The 17437-nt window shown below is 46.4% G+C and overlaps 1 protein-coding gene across 1 annotated transcript in view; it reads left to right on the forward strand.

Moving 5' to 3' along the window:
- The first annotated feature begins 7093 nt into the window (after positions 1–7093).
- The window catches only part of BRINP1 (BMP/retinoic acid inducible neural specific 1), a 69496-nt gene continuing 59152 nt past the window's right edge, over positions 7094–17437 (forward strand). The window contains exon 1 of the mRNA XM_087943908.1: positions 7094–7327. The gene's annotated coding sequence lies outside the window, so the exon portion shown is untranslated. The remainder of the gene's footprint in view (positions 7328–17437) is intronic.

Below are 17437 nucleotides of genomic sequence, written 5' to 3' on the forward strand. Positions count from 1 at the left end.
AGCATTATGCCATCACAATAGACTCTTATCCATTGGGGAAAGCTTTAACAGAAAGGTAAGCTGCTTAAATGTATAACAGGACGAGAGGAGCACACAAGAAGTTAGGTCTTTAAAGGAAGAGATTACAGCACCTTTTCCCACCTTGGTAAGCTGGGCTAGGAAGTGGCCATTTGATACAATAAAAAGTTTGAAATGGGACAGTCTGGTTTGTTCTGCCTATGCAGAGCTGGAAGGCGGAGTTAAGCAGGTCATCAGCTTAGCATCATTGCATCGCTGTTTTAAATTGCTATTTAAAAAAAAAAAAGAATAGAAGAAGACCAGCATGAACTCAATTATGATAGCAATAAATACACCAATGAAGGACCCAAAATTCAAGGCAGATCATCCTGAAGAGATTTCGTGTTTGTTGTTGGCTAAGAGTCAACACGGACCGGATGACATTAATCAATCAGCAACATCTCCAAACAATGAAATTCAGAGCAGAGCTGAAATGTCTATCTCTAGCTACCAAAAGATGATTAACCTTTCATTTTAATTTCATTTCCCCCTCCCACACATACACACACGTTGGTGTTTAGTTTTGCTCTTTTGCATTATATATGAATTTGACTATGATTCTCTCCTAACTGGAACAGGCAGGTTTTGGTAGACGGAACAAAGTGGAAAGGCGTCATCGGTGTCTGCCTGCCTGCCCTGTCACTGTTAAGATGAGATTGACCTTAAGAAAGCCACACAATCTCCTTCAACACCACAAACGTGGCTTAATATGTGACAGTTTGCAACAGAGCTGATGAGCCAACGTCTGGTGATTGTGTCAATGTTGTTTTCTTTTGCTGTTTCATTTCTCCCCCTCCAGCCTACTTCGGTCTGTCTGTCTATCTGTCTATCCCCCCATCTATTCTTCCCTCCCTCCCTCCATCTTCTATCTATCTGCCTGTCTGACTGTCTATCTGTCTATCTGCTTATCTGCCTACCTGCCTATCTGTCTGCCTACCTACCTACCTATCTATCTTCCTACCTATCTACATACCTACCTTTCTACCTACCTACCTACCTACCTACCTTCCTACCTGTCTACCTATCTACCTATCTTTCTACCTACTTACCTTTCTACCTACCTACCTTCTTACCTATCTGTCTACCTACCTATCTACCTACTCACCTACCTACCTGCCTATCTGTCTACCTATCTACCTACCTACCTTTCTACCTACCTATCTGTCTACCTATCTTCCTATCTACCTGTCTGTCTGTCTGTCTCTTTCTGTCTGCCTGCCTGCCTGCCTGTCTACCTACCTACCTATCCATCTATCCATCCATCTTCTATCTTCTAACTTCTATCATCTATCTAAAAAAAAAACCTCCCTTTTTAAGATCCCCTTAATCCCTTAATTTGGGCTGGAGTCAGAGTGACTGGATGGATCTGAGCATTTACTGGCCGGATGCCCTTCTTGTTGCCGCATGGCGTTCACAATATATATATATATACATTTTCTTTGCGCTCTTGGGAGAGGAACATCTGCCACTATCTAGGATTGAATTCTCAATCTTCAGAGTGGGAGGCAAGTGTCTTCACCATTAGGCCACCACACCACTCATCTGTCTGTCCGTCCCTCCATCCGTCCGTCCCTCCCTCCCTCCATCTTCTGCCTGTCTGTCCATCCGTCTTTCCTTCCTACGATCATGAACCCCAGTCGTGGACCCCAGATAATTTTAAATAACCACCTCCTCGAGCGACAACATCAACATCAAGTGAATTTGAGTGTGTGTGTGTGTGGGGGGGGGGATCTCACGGGACTTCAGCCATTTAAAATTACTGGTAATAAATGAAGATTATTTCATAGCAGGGTTCCAGGCGCGCCAATCAAGTACGGGAACCAACGGTGGGTTCTAAAAAAATGCTACTTAGCACTTCTGCGGTACAGGATACCATATGGGATCATGCTATATAAGATGTGATCCCCACATTCTGCATATTCATTTATTCTAAAATAACTCCCTCTCCCTTCCTCTTTTAATTTGCAAATTGCTAGGGTGTTGCCACTTTTGTTATTTATTTTCCCACCTCACCCCACTCCTTGCAAGGGTGGCTCCCATCCAGCCAAATGTATCGATATGGCACCGTAAGCGATGAACTTAGCAGGAAGGCTGCGTTATTTTCCCCCCACGGAATTGCTTGCTAAAAGAAAAGTAAGAGGGGGCGAGGGGGAAAAAATATATATATTTTTTTGCAAAAGAACAAAGCGTGCACCAGAATAGCAACACAATTTTTATTTTTTATTTTTTTGGGGGATGGTCCCGTTTAATCCATTTTTAGCCTGTAATAAACCAGCAAGGCCGTTAGCGGCTTGGCTGAGCGGAGAACAGAGTAGAATGTTGCGTTCTTCAGGGAGGAGGGAAAAATCACTAGTACGATTATTTCGGGATAAGGAATCCAGAAACAACTGGTTTTAAACATTTCTTTGTTTTCCTGTGTCAGGAAGATGGGGGAAGGCAACTTGGACTTAAAGGCGAGCTTTAAAATCATACATTTTTTCCTGCTCCCTCCGTCGGGGAATGAGATAAAAAAACCCTTTCTTTATTCTCATCTTCCCCATCCAAGATCCAATATTTAATTAAAGATTAAATGAAAAAAAAAATTAAAGATTTGCTTTCTTTGTACTTCCGCTTTTGCCCCCTTTCACTGTAGATAGCAGATTAAGCTGAATTACAGGCTCAGCCACTAGGCAACGAAAGCAGGGATGGAACGATGCACGGAGATCAATGGTTATTGATGATTGGTTATGATCGGTTTATGGTTTATTTCCATTTTATCCAGGCCTGCGGGGGTAGCGAGATTTGTTAAGGCTGCTGTGTGTATTAGCATTTTGCTGAAAAGCTGCATTTGGCATACAACTGCTCCTCTTTCTCCCCCTCCTCCTTTCCAGGACTGATGAAGTTACCTAGCTGGGTCATGAAATGTCTGCAAGTAAACAACCATGCTCAAAGAGAACCAAGTATCTCACAGTCCATCTATTATTATTATTATTATACACAAAAATGACAGTATACACAGCAAACGAGATAACCATGCTGGGTTTCGTATCACAAATCGCTAGTCGAACACTTTCCAAGTGTTTAGGACACTGTGATGTATGGGCGGATTATGTGGGCAGATCCCAGTAAGGTGGTCTTCTGCAGCTGACCAATGGTGATTTTTATTTTTATTATGATTGTTATTTCTTCTTCTCCTTCTCTTCCTTCCTCTCTCCCTCCCTCCCTCCCTCCCTTTCTTCCTTCCTTCCTTCCTTCCTTCCTTTGTAACTGTGAAATATGGAAAAACAGTCCTGCAATTTCAGGAACAATGTTCATTTCCCCACTACATTGAAGCACCCTGGATTATTTTTCCTCCTAAAAAAATAATAATGTAACCTCGACTTTTGCCATGTTGTTGATGATGATGATTTATTGATAATAATAAGCTTCCAAAGGAAATGATTGCTTTCCTTGTTTTTAAAAGGTCAGTCCTCCATTTGGTATGCCACACATTTCTTTGTGAAGTTTAACATTCTGTCTGAACTTCAGAAAGAATTTGTAATTCAATGGCCACCTGGATGGAATGTTTGCTGGTTCCACTGATCTTGGGAAGATCTTGTGATTGTATGATTAACAACAGATATCAAGGAAGGAACTCTGTTAAGAAAGAAGCTGGCTTTATATTGAGACAGTCCAAGGATGATGGGAAAAGGTATTGGATGTTAAGTTGCCATTGTCATCAAACCCAACTACCATAAGTGGCAAATTTAACTTCCTCATTCAACTTAGTTATAGTGGGAACTGGTTCCTGCTGGTTCCATGGATGAAGATCCCTGGGGAAATTTTAGACTATAGGTCAACGTTGTTTCAAAAGGAGCTTGAAGAAGACACAACTTTCTTGAATCTTCTCTAGGTGAGTTTAGAAGACCAGTCCTTCCATGGTGGCCTTCAGGAGCTGTCTGTGGTCCTGAAGGACACCCACCAATGCAATGATTGAGGAACAAACTTTTTGGGTTAAACAAGAGAAAGAAGGTGTGAGTTGCGTAACGCAATATCACCCTACAAGTGTGTATTTCATGGCATAGCATCCTAGGCCCCTCAAAGCCACCTCAATGCCCTCCCCCCATTTGCCAAAATGATTTATCACAAAGATTGGGACTTCCGAGGGTTGAACATGGGAGGGCAACTGGGTGATAACTGATGGAAAAGATTCATTCCCCATTTTCTATATTCCACAGTGTAGATACCAATGGGCATGAGGCAGGCTGCCAAAATGGAATAAAACAGTAAAACAGTATTCCAAGAACAATAAGTGATAAATAATAATGCCGCAAATGACATAGCAAAGCCACAAGAGGAAGCAAAAACATCTAAACAGGAGCAGAGGGAATTGGTCTCTCCTTCCATTCATTTATTGTTTCAGTAATTCCCTCTGCCCTTTGTTTTCACTCATTTTAAATGCTGGCTTTATTAGGATAAATCCCACTCTCCATTCCAATATTGGAGTAAGCACAATAGGAGCTCAGATTCAAAACTGTTGGGTGCGTCTGTTAGTATCTCACTCATTTGGTGGACTCTGATTTGTTTTTCATGACAAAGTCCCTTAAATTCAGGATTGTCCTGGCTGAATCCTAAAGTTTTCAGCTGCCTTTTTGAGTTGTTTTACAATTCCGACATTGTTCCAAAAATAAACACTCAACTTGATTCACGGTTAATTCAGTTAAGACACACAGAGGGATAAACATGAATCAGAAAACATATTTAAGGAATGTTTCAAGGTGTTGGTGATTTTCAGTACAATGTCTTAAAAGAGACTGAGACCAGCTTCCCAATGGTTATTCTATATATGTATATATATTGGCAGAAACCCACCGGAAAGGGTTAATATATGCTTTTTAAAATTTATCTTTATTAATTGAAGTGGTCTTTGTAGGTTGTTTCATTTGAGTTTTTTGTATGTTGCCCAGGGTCACTTTGTGTGAGGTGGGCAGCCACATAAATCTGATCGATAAATAAATATACTTTCAGACTGAGTATTGAATAATCCAAGAATGTTGGAAGAATACTTAAAGCTTTCCTTCATTGAAAGTTTTTAGAAAGGGCCTCGATTGGTCTTTGTGAGGTCATTCAAGCTAGAGGCATCCTTTGCTGAGTACAAGTTGGACTAGCACAAGGCTCTTCAAATTTGGCAAGTTTAAGACTTGTGGGCTTCAACTCCCAGAAGTCCCAAGCTAACATGACTGGAGGAGGAATTCTGGGAGTGAAGTCCACAAGTCTTGAAGTTGTCAAGTTTGAAGACCCTTGCTTTAAGGGTTACAAGTCTTATGTCAGTCTTTCTCAACCTCAAACCTTCTCAAGAACTATCTCAGGGGAATTCTGGGAGTCGAGGTCCATCTTAAACTTGGCAAGGTGGAGAAACACTTGAGACTCTAGCACAAGGCTCTTCAAACTTGGCAAGTTTAAGACTTGTGGACTTCAACTCCCAGAATCCCCAAGCTAACATGACGGGAGGAGGAATTCTGGGAGTTAAAGCCCACAAGTCTTAAAGTTGTCAAGTTTGAAGACCCCTCGACTAGACCCCTCTGACTAGTCTTCAGAGTTTCTTTTTTGGCTCCATAATCTTCATCAATTCCTCAAGGGGTCCAAGTTGAGTGCTGGTGTCCTTATGAATGTGCATCCATGTCATTTTCTTGGAAGTACCTCCTGAAGACCTTTTGACTTCCCAATGTACAGTCTACAGTCTGGGAAGTCGTTCTTTCATCTCCCAACCTGGCCAGAGTCAACCAGGTGTTGCTTTACCCCGTTCCCTCTCCTGCTCTGCTTTATCCCACTTCAGTCTTGAAAACTGGACTATCCCAAAGAGATAAGGACTCCTTTTCCAGCGTCTTTGGGAACCAGCGAAGGAGGTGATGAAGCAAAAGAGACATTTCTCTTCCAAAAAAGAAAAAGAAAGGAAAGGAAGATGAGCGGTTGAATTGGGAAAGACCCCCGGCGATGAGGGTTGGAAGAAGTCTAGAAGGTTGTGGAGAAGAAGACCTTCCAGGCAGGAGATGGAGAGGAGCCCAAGAACTGGATGGAGGCGCAGAATCCCGGGTGGAAGAGGAGATGGCAGCTGGGAAGAGGGCGAGGAAGAGTTAAAAGAGAGACGGAGCATAGAGTTAAGAGGGAGCCTTCCTCCAGCTGGCCACCTCCCCTCCCCTCTCCTCAGCCGGAGGGCGCCAGTTGGAGGAAGGGAAGGGTTACTGCATGCGAATGGGAAGGCGAGCAGCTCTCTCTCTCACTCACTCCCTTCCATTTCCATTCCATCCACCGCTCTTCTCCTTCGCCCACCCCTCTCCAAAGGAAAACCCCACCAGCCTCTTTTCTCGGTCCGATTTTTGCCCCCACCCCCCACTTCTCCCCGTTCCATGCTTCCACTCCCCTTCTGCTCCGACCCAGCTCTGCCTCCCAAGGGGGGAGCCAACCCTTCCCGTCCCCCGCCCCAAATCCCCACTTCTCCAGCGAAGCCTCTCCACGTCCCTCGTCTCCGCCTCTCGCCCCCCGCCCCAATCTCTCCCATTCATTCCCGGAGCCCCGCCTCCTCGGGACGCCCTTCCCCTCCCTCCGGCAAGCTCTTTTCCTCACCGCTTTGGCTCCTTTCGATCGCCTGGATCCCTCCTCCTCTTCCTCCTCCCGCCGCATCTCTCTCTCTCCCCCTCCAACTCCCCCTCGACCGACCGCCCTCGTCTTCTCCAGCTTGGCTTGTGTGCGCCTTCCTTTCGCCCCCGGTGGCTGCGAGCTGATCCATCCGAGGAAGGCAGCGAGGAAGAGGAGGAGGAGGAGGGGAAAAGAGGAGGAGGAGGAAGGAGAGGAAGAAGAAGAAGAAGGAGACCCGCCGCAAAGAGGACCCTTTCAAATCAATGAACAAGCATCTCTGTTCTCGCTGAATTCTTCTTCTTTTTAAATATCCAGCAAACCCCACGAAGGCGAGGGATTCTATCGGATTTCTTGGAAGATCTCTCTCGGTTCTCCACCAAACCTTTACCTCGGCTTTTCTGCGGGAGGGGACAGGCGGGAGTGGTGGGGTTGGGGTGGGTGGGAAATCTTCTCTTCCTTCGGAATGCCTGCCCCCCGGAGCAAGGCGCGGCGGTCTTTCCACCGAGCATGAAAAGGGCTGCCGGCCACCCAGCCACCCGACGCCTGCAGCGGTCGCCCGGCGCCCACTATGCGCTCTGGATCGGAGGGAGCTCAGCTTCTTCGACGCCCGAGTTCTGCCTCCCGGAGCGAATGAGAAGCCCCCGCGCCCCAGCCAAAGAGGAGCGTTAACCCTCCGGTAAGAGACTTCTTCGCAAAATGAAGCCGGCTGTTTGTGTTGTGCGAGTCGCGGTTCCTTCTTCTTCTTCTTCTTCTCTTTTTTTTTAGGCACCTTGGCTGGGCTGCGGGCTTGGACCGCAGGGCTGGTCCCCAAAGGGTCCGTTTCCAGCCTCCCCCTCCCCGTTTCCTCTTCCAAGGGTCCCTCTGCAGCCCGGCTTCAGCCTCTCTCCGGGGTCTCCAGCGGTCTTCTCTGCGCCCCCTCCCACCCAAACCCCTGCTTTCTATTCTCCCTTTCCCCTCTCCTCCTCCAAGCGGATTCTTTGCAGTTATGGACCAAGACAGGACTTGGTCCTGCGGTTCTTACAAGGGTTTTTAAGTCACAAGAGGTGAGTGAGTGTGCACAATCCGAGGGGGACAGTGTGGCTCTGCGTGCATGCCTCTCGTACGGGGGGGCGGGGGGGCGGGAAACGCGCCTCCTTCTAATCTCTCCCCCCCCCACACACACACACTCCCCCCACCCCACCACCCACCCGACCAGGTTTTCTCCCAACTCCCAAGCAAGGTTCCTTTTTTTTTTGCCGCACTCTGGTTCTTCCTAGCCAGCCAAAGGGTTAAGCGGCTTTCTGTGTGTGCGTGCAACACTCGCCGAGCGTGGGGGCAAAACGCGGGGGGCGCGTCTGCCTTTTGCGCCCGCGCGTGCTTGCTTTGCCCCCTCTTCGGGGGTGGGGGGCGAGCCGATTCGTATGGACGGGGGAACAAGGGGAAGCAGAGGTTACGTGGGGGACGGGTGCGGAGGGGTGGGGGGAAAGAGACACCAAGATTATTCCTGTATCCATCTCCCCCACACACACACACACTGCACCCTACCTCCTTCAGGTCGGGGAAGAGGGTGGAATTGATGTCCGTCGTGTCCGGAGGGCGCCGGGTTTGGGGTTGTTAGAATCTATGACACCCCCCCCCCCACTATGGCATCCCCATTGCAGAATTAATTAGGTTAAGGTCTCCATTTGCCGTTGGCTTGACTCATCCTTTTCAAGGAGAGGAAAGTGGGGGTGGGGGAGAATGGGTGTGAATATCTGCTGGTGGTGTGTGGGTGGTGTGTATCTGTATGTGTGAGAGGGGGGAGAGAAAGAGAGAGAGAAGAGAGAGGGAGGGAGAGGAAGAGAGAGAGGGAGGGAGGGGAGAGGGGAGAGAGGGAGGGAAGGAGAGAGAGGGGAGGGAGGGAAGGAGAGAGGGGAGAGGGAGGGAAGGAGAAGGAGAAAGGGAGGGAAGGAGAGGGAGGGGGAGGGAAGGGGAGGGAGAGAGAGAGGGGGGGAGGGAAGGGGAGAGAGGGAGGGAAGGAGAAGGAGAGGGGGAGAGAGAGAGAAGAGAGAGGGCGGGAGAGGAAGAGAGAGAGGGAGGGAAGGGGAGAGAGGGAGGGAAGGAGAGAGAGCGGAGGGAGGGAAGGAGAGATAGGGGAGAGAGGGAGGGAAGGAGAAGGAGAGGGGAGAGAGGGAGGGAGGGAAGGAGAGGGAGGGAGAGAAGAGAGAGAGGGAGGGGAGGAGAGAGAGAGGAGGGAGGGAAGGAGAGGGAGGGAGAGAGGGAAGGAAGGAAGGAGAGGGGGAGAGAAAGAGAGAGGGAGGGAAGGAGAGGGGGGCATCTGTGTGTGCTGCATACAATGCACCCCTGCACACACTCATCTAAGGTGGGCCCTCATGCCAAGAATGTGCCGCTTTCATCACCACCTCCTTCTCCTTCCAAAAGTCCTGAATGAAGATGGGTGGGGAGAAGACAATTCCCATCCCTTCAACACATCACCCCTGCTTGGTTTTCGGAACAGCAGTCCCTGAGGCTGTTGGGTCAAATCTCCAGATTTTCAAATTTCTGGGGTGGGGTGGGGTGGAGGAGGCTGACCTCTGCCCCCCCCCCAAACAGGATCCTTCAAAACTCATCCTAGAATGAAGCTATGGAGCCCAGCTCTTAGCTAGAGGGTTGGAGAGGGCCAATCTTCCCATGGAAAGCAAGACGTCAGGTGAGCTTGTAGGAAATGGAAGGACAACTCAACCACCACTGGAAATGGAAGGACAACTCAACTTTTATCTTGTTGGTCCTTTTGGTGGGGGGGAAACCAGACCTTGAAGAAGGAGGGAAGAAGAACCCGTGGTTCTTGACATTGAAGAAGGAGGGAAGAAGAAGTCATGGTGGAAACATAAAATGGGGGTTAGTGTAGATGGGTGGGTACTGTGGGAAGAGGTCAGAAGTCCCCAGATGTCTCCCCATGCTTGGTAGCTAGAAGGAGAAAAGCCCACCAGGGATGAGGAAGATCTTAGGATTGCAGCTAGCCAGAGACAGGGAGGGGAATGTCAGGAGAAGGCAATGGAGACAGAGGAACAAGTATTGAACTCTGGGAATTCTCAAATTCTCCTACCAGTTTTCCTCCAGTGCACAACTCTCTGGTGCTGTCGTAGGCACAGAGATGCGATCGGGCACTTTGCAAAATTGTGACATGGGTCTGCTGGCAGCCACTGTGCTGGCTGCACTACTCTGCCCCTTGCACACACCTGCAAGCTCGCACAAACACACACACAAGTATTCACAGAGCAGCCCTTCCTATCTCCTGCTGCATACAAAGTGCTGGTTGTCTCTTTCATAGCCCACGAGAGCATCTCTCTCTCCCTCCTTCTCTCTCCTCTCTCTCTCTTTTTCTCTCCCCCTCTCTGCCTCTCTGATACAACACTGACACACACACAGTTGGTGAGCTTACTGGTGTTGCCTCCTGCCATGATTGTTTCAGAGCCTCCGTTGTGTTTGCATCGTTTTGGGGTCTGTGGGCGCATATATTGTGGGTTGTTTACTGGATGTAAAGGACATGGACAACTCAGAAGGTCTTTCAAAATAAACATTATATTCTCTATTTCTGCCTCTTCTTCCCATCCATGCAAATTTCTATTTTGGGACCACTGTTGCTTGGGCAGACAGACCAGATCGGCTACATCAACTTTGCTTGTGCTTTTTCTCCACTTTCCACCCGCATCCTAACCTTTCCTCCCTTCCCGTATTGGCGCATCCATTTCTCCTCGCCACAGAGCCTCCGAAACCCTTCTGATCCTTCCCTTCATGCTCAGAACCCCAACGGTACATGAAATGTGCCTGCTGACATGGCTGTGCGCCAGTTTTCCATCCTCTTCCTCCTTGCACAGGGAGTCTTCTCACACTGGGAGATTGCACACCCCAATCCATCCGGGCTCAGCCTTCCCAAACACACAAATGGAGACGTGGGCCCGATTAGACAGCTGGGTTAGAAGAAACTGCAGGAACAGGAATAGAGAGAGAGAGAGAGAGAGATTGGTGCATTCAAAGCTGTGTGAGAGTCAGAAGAATCAGAAGGAAAATGGACACCTTGATAAACCTTCTGGTTTCTACCCTTTCCTTCCCTTTCTTCCAACTGTGAACACAACGTGTCAGAGAGCTTTCATCCAAGCTGGTCATGTCCTGCTTATCTGTACAACCTGAAAAGCTGAGATTTGACTTGGTTGTTTTGGTGCGTTTCGTCTTCTTAGAAGCCCGATAAAGTCATGGGTATCTTCTTCCAGCTATTGATCCCGTGAGAGGGTAGACCTTTACATTTATCTGGTTGTGGGTGCTTTTTTTTAATACCACTCAGCAGAAAACGCTGCACATACATTCTCTGGCTGCTTCCCCCCCACACACACACACTTTTTTTTACCATCCTCTGCATGTACTCAGAACTTGCTTCAAGGGAGGGGAAAACACAATTCGGGAGAACAGAAGAAGCTGTAGAAGCAGAAAAAGGGGGCAAGCAAAGAAGTCCATTCAGATACGTGCCAGAGTTAGACTGCACAAGATAGGGAGGACATGTGCTTGGAGAAATAGCTCAGAGATGGCAAGGGGGAGGGGGGGAGAGAATAGAATAGGAATGGAATGGAATGGAATAGAATAGAATAGAATAGAATAGAATAGAATAGAATAGAATAGAAGGATAATATAGGAATGGAATAGAATAGAATAGGAATTCTTTTATTGGCCAAGTGTGATTGGACACACAAGAAATTTGTCTTGGTGCAAATGTTCTCAGTGTACATAAAAAGAAAAGATACATATTCCCCAGAATCTCTTGAGCGTGGCAGGGAAGTGTGTTGCATGCAAGAGGGCTTCGCTTTTGCGCCTTTGCAATGAAGGTGGTGTGTGTGTGTATGTGTGCAGTGGGTCGAGCCGTCTGCCTTGCCTGCTCATTTCACATGCTGGAGATGTGATCCCTGAAGCTGATTTTTAGTTGGTTCCCAAACCAGAGTGATTGGGAATTTTTCTTTTTTCTTTTTGACCGAGCTGGGGAGAAATCAACATGACTTCAGCATAATTGAGGAAGAGAGTGGGGGGGAAAAAAGAGAAAAAAGCAGTGTGGGAATACAGCGAGAAGGCAGAGATTTGAACGAGTTCCAGAAAGGGATTCAGGCTGTGCGCAAGGATCAGATTCTCTGTTTGTATTGTATATAGGTGTGTAAAAGAGCAACGTGGCTAGTTTTCCTTCTTAGCGCAGCCTGTGGGAGAGGAGGGGTGAGATGGGGCACGTCTCATACAAGCCTAAGTGGGTTTGTGTGTGAGTTCCCATCCTTGGTGAGCAGAGTGTACTCGTGAGGACGGTGTAAGTACTAGCACCGCCATGGGTGTGTTTGCATTCTGCATACCAATTCCTCAGGAACATCTGAATCAAGCCCTACCTGGGAGGCAGGGATGGGATTCAACCAGTGTTAACAACTGGTTTGGTGAGCGCAGGCACCGGTTGAATCCCACCCCTGCTGGGAGGTGGAACAAAATAGACTCTTGTTGGGGATTTCTTGTCTATTTGGGGGGGGGGAGGAGTGATGACCCCCATTCATAGCAGAGATACATAACTCTTCCTGCTTTCTCGGGGCCTGCTTAAGAGCTAGAGGAATTGGTTTCACAGCAAGGCACCAAAGCACTTTAAAAAAAAAAAAATGTTGCATGACAAAGGAATGTCTATGGAAAATAAATGTTTTCCCTCCCACTCCCCATCTCCAAATAAGATACTTTGACACTCTCTCGCTTTTTACCCATAGCCTCATGGCCTCCTCTCATATCTTGCTTCTAAAACCCAATTTCCAAGCGCTCTGCGTTGCATACAACAGAATGGTTGGCAACAGACAAATTCGTTCTTTTGTTGTTGTTGTTGGATTCGCCGTGTATTTGCAGGTGTTTGGGAATCTCCCTGGGAGCCGGGAAGGAAGCTGACTTAATTTGAGGGGAGCCCTTTCCATCTGTGGGAACAAGTGTGCCGTGTTTGTGTGCAATATGTCTCCCTGTTGCTTCCTTCTCACTTGTTCCTCAAAGCTACTGCTGCTCGCAGCATGGAGGGTGCAGAATTGCTGGGATTTGGGCAAAGCGAGGGGAAGGAAGGAAAGGGAGGGAGGAAGGAAGGAAGGAAGGAAGGAAGGAAGGAAGGAAGGAAGGAAGGAAGGAAGGAAGGAAGGGGATGAGAAAGGAAGGAGGAATAAAGGGGAGGGAGGAGGGGAGGGGAGGAAGAAAGGAGAGGGAGGGAGGAAAGAAGAAAGGAGAGGGGAGAAAGGAAGAACATGAGGAGCGGGAAGGAGAGAGGGAAGGAAAGGAGGGGAGGGGAGAAAGGAAGAAGAAAGGAGAGGGAGGAGGGGAGGGGAGGAAGAAAGGAGAGGGAGGGAGGAAAGGGGAGAAAGGAAGAACGGGAGGAGAGAGAGGGAAGGAGAGAGGGAGGAAAGGGAAGGAAAGGAAGGAAGGAGGGGAGGGAGAAAGGAAGAAGAAAGGCAAGGGAGGGGAGGGGAGGAAGAAAGGAAAGGGAGGGAGGGAGGAAGGGAAGAAGAAAGGAGAGGGAAGAACGGTAGGAGAAGGAAGGGGAAGAAAGGAAAGGTGGTTCTTAAAATGATTCAACAAAGGGAGAATTCGGCTGGATCAGGGGGGTCTTTTGGAAAAACGGGAATGCCAAAAACTCTGATGGGGAAGTAGAGGTGAATGTCACAGGGCTAAGGCTTCAAGCTACCCCTGTCAAGCCCCTTTTGGATAAGCAACCCTAGATAGGCATATCCTGTTTCTTGGTTTCTTGGTTTAAACACCTTTGGGCCAAACAGCCCTGCTCTCTTGGCTCCCTGCAAGAGCGGAGCTTAAAGAAGGCAACATTTCCCAGAAGGGGGAGCCCTGGCTCTATTCCGCGTCCCGGGAGCGGTTTGCCACGGCTGGGCTTGCGCACCAAAGTGATTCAAATTCTCGATGGGTTTCGGCTTGACAAGGCTTTAGAAAGGAATACAGAGCAGGCTTAGTTGGCTACCAGCAAGAACGATTTGCTAAACTGTTCTGTTTTCCACCACCCGGGTGAGGAGGGCCATCTGTGCCAACCTGGCAGTGTGTTTGTTTGTTTATTGATTTACGACGGCCATGGTGTCTTTGTTGAGTGATTCAGAGCAGTTCTATTCCTTGGAAGAAATAGAATAGAGCTGGAAGTGACCTTGGAGGTCTTCTAGTCCAGCCCCTTGTTCAAGCAGGAGAACTTATACCATTTCAGAAGAAGAGGCTGTCCAGTCTCTTCTTAAAAACTTCCAGTGATGGAGCACCCATGACTTCTGGTGGCAAGCTGTTCCACTGGTTCATTGTCCTCACTGTTAGGAAGTTTCTCTTTAATTCCAGGTTGCTTCTTTCCTTGATTAGTTTCCATCCATTCATTTCTTTCTTTCTTTCTTTCTTTCTTTCTTTCTTTCTTTCTTTCTTTCTTTCTTTCTTTCTTTCTTTCTTTCTTTCTTTCTTTCTTTCTCTCTCTCTCTCTCTCTCTCTCTTCTCTTTCTCTCTCTCTCTCTCTCTTTCTCTCTCTCTTCCTTCCTTCCTTCCTTCCTTCCTTCCTGGAATCATAGGGACCTCAGAGGTCTTCTAGTCCAACCCCCTGCTCAAGCAGGAGACCCCATACCATCTCAAACAAGGGACTGCCTAGTCTCTTCTTAATAACCTCTGGTGATGAAGCACCTACGGACTTCTGAAGGCAAGTCTGGTAAATTGTCCTCAGGAGGTTTCTCCTTAATTCCAGATTACTTCTCTCTTTGAGTTTCCATCCATCGTTTCTTGTCTTGCTTTCTCGCTTCTCGACCTTTTGGCTAAGATCAAGTGTGTGTCTTGCTTTCTGGTGCTTTGGAAAATAAGTTGACCCCCTCTTCTTTGTGGAAAACTGCTATCATGTCCCCCTAATCTTTCTTTTCTCTAGATTAGCCAAACTCAAAACCTGCAACTGATCTTCATATGTTTTTTTGTCTCCAGGCCCTTCCTTAATCATCTTACTTGTTCTTCTTTGCACTTTCCCCAAAGTCTCAGCATCTTTCCTGTAATTTGGTGACCAAAACTGGATGCAGGATTCCAGATGTGGCCTTACTAAGGCTTTGTAAAGTGGTACTGATACTTCACGTGATTTTGATTCTATTCTATTCTATTCTATTCTATTCTATTCTATTCTATTCTATTCTATTCTATTCTATTCTATTCTATTCTATTCTATCCCCTACCCCACTTTACTCCACTCCGCATATCTGCTTCTGCTACTGAGTTTCCTTTTAAACTGTTGGAAAGGAGTCCCTGGACACCTTTGTAAGTTTTCCCCTCCCCCTAGGGTACAGTTAATGTAAAGTCCAGCATCTGGTCTTTTTATTTGGTGGAAGAGAACTTATGTTAAAGTGCCTTCCGGTAGAGAATCTGAGCCTTCGGCAATACGCAGTTCTGTAGGAAAGATATTTTTGGCAGATGTTCCTGACCTGTGAATCTGGATGTGAAAAGAATTGCCCTAGAATCAGCTGGAGAGAACAGTCTGTCCAAACTCTTTCTTTCCTATGAGTAATTCAGAAATAAAGCATCTCCTAAAGATGTTATTCAGCCTAGGCTTGAAGTCTTTTGACTCACAAGAGATCTCAACATCCTTCCAGGCCATTGATTGCCTCAACCAGTTGTAAACATAAATAGTCATGGTCAGCTACAAGCTATCTATCCACTCATCTATCTATATCTCTCTCTCCTACCTATCTACTATATATCATCTATCTTATCTATTCTCTCTCTCTTCTTTCTGTCTCCCATATATCTATCTAGTTATTTTTTTTCTGGCTAGATAGCTATCTATCTAGTTATCTATCTCTATTAATTGTATATTCTGTCTGTTTGTCTGTCTGTCTATTTATCGTCTATCATCTATCCATTAATCTATCATCTATCATCTCTCTCTTTTACCTATCATCTATCTATCTATCTATCTATCTATCTATCTATCTATCTATCTATCTATCTATCTATCTTCATCTTCATCATCATCATCTATCCATTAATCTATCTATCCTCTCTCTCTATTCTTATCTATCATCATCTCATCTATCTATCTATCCATCTATCTATCTATCTATCTCATCTCATCTCATCTCATCTCATCTCATCTCTCCTCTCTCTCTCTTTCTTATCTATCTCATCTATCTCTCCTCTCTCTCTCTCTCATCTATCTCATCCCTCTCCCCCCCCCTCTCCTCTAATCAGAATTTGAGCAGGCATGACAAGAGACTGTAGAATAATTATACATTGAGAGTAAATATTATCCTGCCTGGTGAATTTGAAGCCAATCATCCTGTTTAGGTCTGTGACATCTGGATGACCTTAGATAGGTCTCTTTGGAAGAAACTAATGTGAAAGCTCTGGATCTATACCAGTACATTACATTTTGGTTTGCAGCCATCAGAATAGATGGCATACAGATGTTCTCAATAATCTGATAAATAAATAGATACATACAAATTAAATCTAGCTGGGTATCTCAAAGCCAAACAACCCCCTCTTTGATGTGATGGCACTCTTCAGAAGTCACCACATCCTGAGAAAAATGATTTTATATTTAATAACAGGTGAATAATATTTAGTAACCTATTATTGTTAATAATCAGTTCATGCAATGCATCTCAATATCTCCACTACACTTAATTTTTTAAGAGCTGTGGCTATAATAGGAATGGAATGAAATCCATGGCGATAGGCTGACGTGGTAAACCACTTCGAGAACTAAGGGGAAATTTTCTAACCATGAGAACTATTAATCAGATTTGCTTCACAACTGTGGTGTGACTAACTTAACTGCGGTGATTCCCTTAACAACGGTGGCCAGCAAGAGGGGAGCATGGGACAAAATTCACTGAACAAATCTTTCACTTGGCAGTAGAAATTTTGGGGCTCAGTTGTGATTGTAAATCAACGACTGCCTGTATTCCACAACCTTAACCTGACATTCAAATTTTGTTTCTTCTTGGTGAGGGAAGTCAGTTGGATGGAAATTAATCTAGGAAAGAAGCAACCTGGAATTGAGGAGAAACTTCCTAATGGTGAGGACAATTAATCAGTGGAACAGCTTTGCCTTCAGAAGTTGTGGGTGCTCCATCACTGGAGGTTTTTAAGAAGAGACTGGACAGCCCCCTGTCTGAAATGGTATGAGCAGGGGGCTGGACTAGAAGACCTCCAAGGTCCCTTCCAGCTCTATTCTGATTCTAGGTTTCTTAGTTGTTTATAAAAGCCGGCTTGCTGTTCAGTTTCACAGCCCATCTCGGAGTAATGGATGGCGGATAGGTTTTGTGTCTGACTCTTTGGCTCTGAAGCAATTTTCAAGCGCGAGAGATGGTTTTCCAAAATGTCTCTAATTGCATCACTACTGGAGATGCTGAGAGACACAGCAGCTAGGAGAAGAAACGACCGCTGTGTTGAATTTTCCTCCCACTTTGCCTTTCTAGTTAAGTGCTCGAGGGTGAAGCCATGCGTATTGGATAACTACCTAACCATGGACATCAAATTAAGTTGGTTTACTGCATTTCTATCCTGTCTTTTTTGGAAACTCGGGATGTGGTGCATAAGGGTCAGCTCATCTATAATAACCATCCAGTAAACATCAGGACCGAGACCGTTGATTCCAGAGGTGACCCATCCTTTGGAGTGGCTTGACCTATGAAGTTTCCAGTCGTGGATTCTCATTAGCTGAGCAAGAGATCAAAGAGAAACTCATTATTATCCCTTGAAATCAATCTTCAGGAAAGGACTAAAACGATCATAAAACAGTGTCGGTTGAGATCTAAGTAGGCGGCCATGG

Source organism: Notechis scutatus, chromosome 15 (assembly GCF_049901735.1).
Source record: "Notechis scutatus isolate UNSWTSFEM ecotype Mainland chromosome 15, rNotScu1.2, whole genome shotgun sequence".
NCBI lineage: Eukaryota > Metazoa > Chordata > Lepidosauria > Squamata > Elapidae > Notechis > Notechis scutatus.